Below are 9,502 nucleotides of genomic sequence, written 5' to 3'. Positions count from 1 at the left end.
GCACGCTCTTCTGACTGTAGTACCTGGGCTGAGAAGATCTCAGTACCCCGCTTATCGTGCTGAATCTTTAGATCTTCCTACTGAGCCTTGTATTGTTTTCCCACATTTTCAACCTGGGATATAGTCTTAATTTTCTCTTGTATATCTGCGACTTTGGCACCAAGTTCTTTCTGCAGATTTTCCTTTTCACTCCTCAGTTTTGTTGCTTCTTCTTTTGCACTCTGACATTGACTTGTATTCTGTACTGCATTTAACCTTGCAATATCAGTTTTCAACTTTCCAATCTTTTCAGTGAGCATCCTACTTTTCTCACTGAGTTCAAAGTTAGATCCTTGCAATGGCAATAAAGTTGCTTCAAGCTTCTGTATCTTGGCTTGAAGTTCCTGTATTTCACAATCCAGTTTCTCTGTATGCTGTGTCATTGTTTTTACAGTTACCAGAGCTTTTTCATGCTCTGTATTCAAACCCTCTTGTAGCTGGTTTATTTCTCTTTCTGTGTGCTCTATATGCTGCTGGCATCTTAAATATTCCACTAGTGCCGCTTCAAATCTTGTTTCAGCAATTTTTTTTTTTCCTCACACATCTGAGCATTTCTACGACTTGCTCGTGAGACCTTTCTTCCTCAGTGAACAAGACTTTGAGTGCTCCCTCTTGAAAAGAGTTCACCATTTTACAGAGGGCTTCAAGTTATTGTTAGTGTTGCCTCCGGGACTTCTCAATATCCTTCTGCTGTTGCCTTAAGAACTCATCCAGGGCTAACTGTTGTTGCAGCCCTAGTGGCTTCCTTCATAGGTGCAGCATCTTGCAACAACTGTTTCCTGATGGATGCCTGCTGGGCCATAGCAGTTTGTAGCACGTTTTTAAGCACATACTCATTCTCAGAACACTGCAACACAGTCTTTGCCCTGTGTCCAGACAAATGTGTTTCTGGCCCTTTATCAGAAACATCATCATCTTTCAACATAGCACAATGTAAAGGGTCATAAACTATCAGCACATCAGCATGCTCCGAGTCCTAATTTTTGTCTCTCTCCATATTGAAACTTTGACACAGCTGTATGCCCTCTTTCTGGTTTAACACACTAGCCTTCTTCTTTTTCTTGCCCATTGAAGCTTGAGAGGCAGCCAATTTATCTAAATACAAATGAAGCACTACAACACCCAGCATATGTCTCAATACATTTCTTTATAAACTCTCTTGCTCTTTGGTTTTGCACAGAACCAGGCCACACCCAACTTGTGCTTTGCAGATTCATACACCTACTTTTCAGTAATTAACAAAACTTAGTCCATGAAACACTTGATTTCTTTGCAGAGCAAAAAATGTTTTCCTTTAAACTGAACACATTTGCTCACTTCTGTTGCTCCAACACAGAAATATTTAAGTTGCTGTTATCCACAAAACATCATCATCATTTATTTATATAGTGCCACTAGTTCTGCAGTGCTGTACAGAGAACTCACTCACATCAGTTCCTGCCCCAGTGGAGCTTACAGTCTAAATTCCTTAACACACACACACACACACACACACACACACACACACACAGACAGACAGAGAGAAACTCAGACTAGGGTCAATTTTTTTTTTTTATAACAGCCAATTAACCTACCAGTATGTTTTCTTGGAGTGTGGGAGGAAACCGGAGCACCCGGATGAAACCCACGCAAGCACGGGGAGAACATACAAACTCCACACAGATAAGGCCATGGTCGGGAATCGAACTCATGACCCCAGTGCTGAGAGGCAGAAGTGCTAACCACTAAGCCACCGTGCAGAGACATTTAAACTTTAGACAAGTCTTTCTTCACTGAATCGGTGACTTTAAATTTTCCAAGCACACACAGAACTGTTTGTTAAAGTTGTTGTTCTTTAATATGCAAGATCTTTGCTTGCATTCCCCACCAAGTTGTAACCGTGTGAAGGGAATAGGTACCATCTCCCGAGGTAGATGACAGCAAACAGCAGCAATAAAGTCCATTATTTTCTGTGTAACTGACTTCAGCCAGTCTTATTAGCACATTCAAATGAACAAAACATAAATAAAAAGCCTTGCCTGTCTGGCACTCACTTGACATTTCATGTACACCCTTTCTCAAGGGTGAAGGACCTTATGTCCCACACACAAATCAAACATATATTATTGCTCACCACAGCAGAGTCTCTCAGGAGGCAACCAACCTCCTCCCCTAGGTCTGAGAGACTGATTGAGGCAGAACTGCAGCATTTTACAGACATCACTCAGGTGCAGTTCCTAATTAGTCTGCTGTGTGCCTGCAGACCCAAATACTGGGCCTTATGTATGGCGCCCACCCTGCTCTCTCCATGCAAAACACTAGGGACCCTTAACAGCTTTTCCTAAAGCCGAACACACTGTTTTGGATTCTCCTACCCATAAAAATCAATCTAACTGGGTTTATAAGCATGTAAGTCAGACAGCTTTGGACATAGATACCTGCCATTGAGCCCCAAACCAGTGACTCTGTAACAATACACTACCATTTTTTCTTAAAGTTTTGCTATATTATGGATTGCCACATGAATAATATAGGTAACCACCTGTTTTACCAGTTTTCAGTTTTCCACTTCACCAAGTTAGGCAAAAATATCTAGTCTAAATATAATGTATTTGTTGTAATGAATTTTGCAAACTGTCCTTCACTCCTCTGAAGCTGCTGTTCCTTCACTGCAATTGTGGCCTCTAAATTGATGGTAGTAAGCACCTACACAATCTTATATTCAGAATATGTTAGTGTCTGACATTCCTCACTTTTGAAACTACTTTATTTAACTCTTATCTGTTTTCCAACCATCTGCTATAGAAATCCATTACAGTTTTTGCAACTTTACCCCTCCTACTGGTTGGAATCTGAGTCAAGTAAGTTAGATATTGTTGCAGGTGGCTAGCAATGGGGCATTTGTGTCTCTGTGCAGTGGTGTATATGCAATGGTCAGGCTGCTCATATGGGGTCCCATTACTTACCATCACAAGTTTAATGTTTTGTGTAATGATTTCAGTTACTAGCCAAATTCATTTTCACCTGAAAATCCTGTTGGATTATAATATTTCTTAGCCTTCTTCGGTGGAGGCCTAATTTGGTCTAAAAAGGCCAAATTAATGGATGCATGTAGCCATTTTTAGGAAAGGCCCATCTAACAATGGAACAGGCTTACCAGAATAATCAAGAAATGTTGTAGCAATAATCAGTAGCAGTAGTTTTCCTTACCAGATCAAGATGAGAAATCTAGGAAACCCTGTTTCATTCCATCACAATTTTTATTGTGGCCTTGCACAATTAAAAATAATAATAAATCAACATAAATAATTAATCCATTCAAATTTAAACAGGAAATGATTGTAGAAATAACCAAAAATTCTGTTACCTTTAATAAAACTACTGTAATACCCAACAAATTCCACAAGATGGAGACAAAATATATAATTCTGTAAACAAACATGTCATGTTTCATATCTGGTTACCACAGTCAATAATCCCTTTTATTTCTAGATGTTTTCCTTTCCAAAAACCTAACTTACTTATTTATCAAAGTGTAATTTCATCTTGTATGTATTTTTTAAAAAAATGTTATTTTCAGAAAATGTATTTTGAAGAAAAAGTGTATATCTTGAATTTATGCCAGTGGTGGACTCTGGCTTTCTTATCATGCAGAAATTAAGACTGAAAGGGAGCATGTAACCTCCTCTGCACACTGCAGGGAAATCACACAGCACATTCAATCGGAGGAGTAGGGCATGGCCGCCATCAAAGGGGTCAGCCTGTACAGCTGTGAGGGGCACAAGCAGACAAGGGGACCCAGACAAACCCCTCCATCTGTCTGGGCACCCAAACCTGTCCGGGCCCCCAAGTCTGACTCCCTGACTCCACATACTTCAACAATGCGGGGTTCCCAGTAACTGATAGGTTGGGAGCCCTCAGCATTGCAGAGGTATGTAAATTCAGGCAGCAAAAATATGGTAAGTGAATTGGGAGAATGGAACAAAGGTATTCATTGTGTTCTTACATTTTCCCCCATTTGGTTGTATACTGCAAATGTAAACAGGTGCATATCGGCTTTGAACAGAAATTGTTAAAGTGGGAAGAAGGGGGTATAAGGCCAGAGTGGGTGGACAAAAATTGTGGGTTTGGGGCTTTATTATGTGTGATATTAAAGCAATTTTGTATAAGAATAGTGCACATCTAAGCAGATCAGTGGCAAGCAGGGCCGGACAGGGACTAAAAATCAGCCCTGGCAATTAAAGTACACAGGCCCATCTCAGTTCCAGCAGGAAAGAAACTATGTGTCGCCACTGCGTGGCGGCATCGAAAAGGGCGTGGCCACATTGTGTTGTGGGTGTGGCCAACATGGGGCATTGATACATACATTATATTAAAACATTACATTTATCACGCACTCCCAGCCACATCATGACATCCCACTAGGCACATTATGACACCCCCAGCCCACTGAACTTATCTATGCTTCTGGTGCTGCTTACATCCATAAGGGTGGTAACTTCCTGTAGTGTGAGCAGGGAAGCTCTTTGTCTCCCAAGATTACAAAATCTTGTGATACTTAGAGCGCCTCGGCTTGCATTGCAGTCTGTGTCCTGTCCGGGAACTGGGAGCAGCTATCAGTTTCCTTCCTCTAACTAGAGCTGGATTAAGACTCAGGGGGCCCAGGGTATTTAAGACAGCAGTGCCCCTATTATGTAACATGGTGTAGAATATAAATCAGATTGTTCACCTGTAAGTGTCAGTTTATCAGTTTATGAGCTCATCAGCCAGAGAGAATTAAATACACTGCAAGTTCTGCATGTACAATTAGCTCTGATTTATTAGATACAAGTCCATATCTATATAGCACAAAATCACATATTACAGAAAACTATGCCGCAAACGTTTTTAACCACTCATGCTTCCTTTACACAGATCTTGCTACATTCTCATATTTTCACACTGGAATTCTCCCCAGGAGGAGTTGGTTTATCTCCTGTCTGCCATATCCAAGGTCATGGGCATAGTTTCTTGCAAACAATGAATAACTCCTACAAACTAGCAGTATCTAATCTGTCTTTGAGCTATAAGAGAATACATTGGCTGTAAGGCAACAAGATGGCGTCAGCTTAGCAAAATCACATTTCTCAATGGTTATCACTTTAGACAAATACACAGGCACTACTGTTAGAAGCACACAGCTCTGCCTTCACAAGCAGTACGTTGTGAAGCGGGACATACCTCCCAACTATCCTTGCAGTCAGACCAAATCCTGACTAAGTGAGACAGTCACCTAAATTCCGGACTGCCCCACCAGATTTAGGACAGTTGGCAGATTTTTCTGCTCTCTCCTACCTGTCTTGGTCACTTTCACCACTTGTAGCAGCTGGTTTATTTAGCTCAGTTCCTTCTTGTCTTGATCCTGGAATATTGGATGCCCTATTTTTTAAAAAAAATGGGTACATGAGATTTATAAAACTATGTTAAAATACTGCACGCGTGCGCACACACGCACACTATATTAAAATACTGCTCGTGTGCACACACACACTATATTTAAAATATTGCAGGCACACACGCACAATATATGAACATGGCCATACACCCACGGTATATTAACATTGGGTCACACAAACACACACACACACACACACACTATATTAACATGTGGGGGGACACACACAATACATTAACATGTGAACACACACACTACATTAACATGTGGGGACACACACACACACACACACTACATTAACATGTCGGGATACACACAGGAGCGGATTGGGAACATAAAGTGGCCCTGGAAAAAAATCTGGAAGTGGCCTCATGTGGGTGGGGCCAATTCAACTGTAGGCAGGGCAAACACAAAAGTAGGTGGGATTAGTACAAAGTTGACTATGCCACCAGAGGGCTGTAAAGTGCTAGACTGCCCATTACATACCACCCTTCCCCCAACATTCCCTCTCATTGGACAGAGGACTAAATCAGGAATGTCCCGCTTAAATTGGGACTTATTTTATTGGTTCACCCACATAATGGCTGCCTCATCTGTATACAAGTGATGAGTACATTAATACAAAGAAAGTACGACAAAATGAGCAACTAAATGTAGCAGTAGCAACCCAGTAACAGAAAATGTCCTTACATTATACATATTTGTGTTTATTTAATAACATGGTGCAGAGGATCTGTCAATATAGAAAAATACAGTTTGTAGACTGTCCTGCTCTCTCCTACCTGTTCTTGTTGCTTTCCTTACCTGTGGCTGCTGGGGTCTCTTGATCAGTTGCTGCTTGTCTGGATCCTGGAATGCTGGGAGCCCTATTTGGAAAAAAAATGAGTAAATGAAATTTAGAAAATTCCAATGAGCTCCAGTGTTAAATCAATAGCACCCACATTTAATAAATTGGCTTCCCTCTAGCCCCAACATTAAAATACTACTATACACATTTAATAAATAAACCTATTTCCCTCGTTCCAAACAACTCCAGCAATAAATTAATAGCATTTACGTTTAATAAATATAGCCATTTCTCACGACCATGGCGGCATTAAATAATTCATATTCACATTTTTATATATATATATATATATATATATATATATATATATTTATAGCCCTCTTTCTCAAACTCAGCCAGCCCCACACTCAATTAATAGCCCCATACCACCCCACCATTAAATGTCCCGTCAACTCACCTTAAATTAAAAGGTCCCACAAATAAATTACTAGCACCCACCATTAAATAATTATCACCAACCCACAGTTCACCATTAAATTACTAGCCTACCTGCCACCCAAATTAAAGTAGAGAATGCCTACTGGCCAGGCCCGGCGCTCCCATTAGGCAAAGTTAGGCAATTGCCTAGGGCGCTGGGCTCTGCAGGGCGCCTCGAAATGAAAAAAAAAATGACTATGGTCATTTAAAACGGAAATCCACGGGGAGGAGAGGAGGGAAGGGGCTATGAATCTTACCTGCAAGAAGCTGCTCCTCTCTGCTCTGTCTCCTCCCCTCCGCTCACTGACAGTGACAGGCCGTGATGATGTCATCATCACGGCCCGACAGTGTCTGTGAGTGGAGGGGAGAAGACAGAGCAGAGAGGAGCAGCTTCATGCAGGTAAGTTAACGAAAGACATGGGGAGCAGAGGGGAGGGAAGCGCAGCGCCAATTTTGACAGGGGGGCGCCGATTTTTAAAGGGGGGGGCGCCGATTTTCACACTGTGCCTAGGGTGCCAAGGACCCTAGCACCGGCGGTGCTACTGGCCCAGCAATAAATAGCATTTGCATTTAATAAATCTACCTATTTCCCGCAACCATCACTGACATTAAATAATTCATATTCACATTTAATAAATAGACCTCATACTTCCCAAACTCACACCCACATGCAATTAAACCGATCTTAACCCCATCTTAAAGTAATAGACCCCGCTATTAAATTAAATTCCACGTTTTAATTAGCCAACACCTACCTCACACACACATTACATTACCACAAGCCCCCAATGCCATCACACACACACACACAACATTGCTATCAGCCCTTCCCTGCTGCCCTCACACACACAACATTGCCATGAGTCCCCCCCCCACTGCCCTCACACGCACACAACATTGCCATCAGCCCCCCCACTGCTGCCCACACACACACAAATGTGCCATCAGCTCCCACCCCGCCACTGCCCTCACACACAACTTTTCCACCAGACCCCCCACTGTCAGCACACACTCACATTGCTGGACAGAATTTTATCGTTCAGATAGCAGGTGTCAACAGTGATAAAATCATTATTATATCACCTGAGGAGAACTCTATACAGCCAAGCTGTGCAACATGCCATGTGTGCTGCTCACACACACACACACATAGCCAACAGCCCCCCCAGCTGCTCACACACACACACATAGTCAACAACCCCCACCCAGCTGCTCACACACACACACACACATAACCAACAACCCCCCCAGCTGCTCACAGACACACACACTTAACCCATACTTACCAACTTGACAAAGTTGGTTTCTGGGAGAGGTGGGCGTGATGGGGGCTGGGCCCCAAAATGTGCGTCATTTTGGACCAAACATTTAGCGCTTGGGAGCTAATTCTGCCCACTTCACTAGGAAGTGGGCACTTCCTAGTGAAGTGGGCAGATCCGGGAGACTCTCGCAAAATGCAGGAGTCTCCCTGCATTCCGGGGGAGTTGGCAAGTATGACTTAACCAACAGCCCCCCCCCCAGCTGCTCACACACATAGCCAACAGCCCCTCCAGCTGCTCACACACACACACACACACACATAGCCAACAGCCCCCCCAGCTGCTCACACATACACACACACACACACCCAACAGCACTCCCCTCTGCTCACACACACATTTCCAACAGCCCCCCACCCCACTGCTGCCCACACGCACAACTTTGCCATCAGCCCTCCCCCAGTGCCTCACACACTAACATAGCAAACAGGCCCCCCCAGCTGCTCACACACACACACATAGCCAACAGTCCCCCCCCTCCCCAGCTGCTCACACACACACACACACACACACACACACAGGCAACAGCACTCCCCTCTGCTCACACACACATTTCCAACAGCCCCCCCACTGCTGCTCTCTCACACACACACACTTCCAACAGGCCCCCCATTGCTGCTTTCCCACACACATTTCCAACAGGCCCCCCACCGCTGCTCTCTCACACACACACACACACACACACACAGCCAACAGCCAACCCCCCGCGCCCACACTTACCTTTCGGCAGCTTTTCTGCTCACTTGGGACGGCACCCGTCACGTGGTGCACGTCCTGTGTCCTGTGCCGCACATATGGAGGAGGGACCGCAGATCCACAGCCACTTGCAGGAAGTTGGCTGGTCCCGGGAAGGAGACCAGTCACCTTCCTTATTTAAAAAAAATGCAATTAAAAAAAAGAAAAAGAAATATCAGGTGGCCTCATTAGGTCACCGGCCTACTGGGAAATATTCCTGGTAAGGCCTATGACCAATCCGCCCCTGCACACACACACTACAACTCTCCCGGAATGTTCTGGAGACTCCCGAAATTCGGGTCGGTCTCCTGGACTCCTGGGAGAGCAGGCAAGGCTCCCGCAGCCTGCAATTCCCTGGCCAAAATAACATGATTGCGACATTTTGGCACCGCCTCCCCGCAACTAAACATCATTTCTGACGCGGGGGCGGGGCCAAAATAACGCGATTGACTGTGCCCCTATCCCGGACTCCACTGCCTGAAAGTAGGCAAGTATGCACAACATTATCATGTGGGTACACACACACAATACATTATCATGTGAAGACGCACACACACTACATTATCATGTGGACACACACACACTACATTATCATGTGGGGACACACACACACTACATTATCATGTGGACACACACACACACACATATCATTATCATGTGGGGACACACACACACTACATTACATGTGGACACACACACACACACACACACACTACATTATCATGTGGGGAC

Source organism: Mixophyes fleayi, chromosome 6 (assembly GCF_038048845.1).
Source record: "Mixophyes fleayi isolate aMixFle1 chromosome 6, aMixFle1.hap1, whole genome shotgun sequence".
NCBI lineage: Eukaryota > Metazoa > Chordata > Amphibia > Anura > Limnodynastidae > Mixophyes > Mixophyes fleayi.
Note: the sequence above shows the minus strand (reverse complement) of the source record.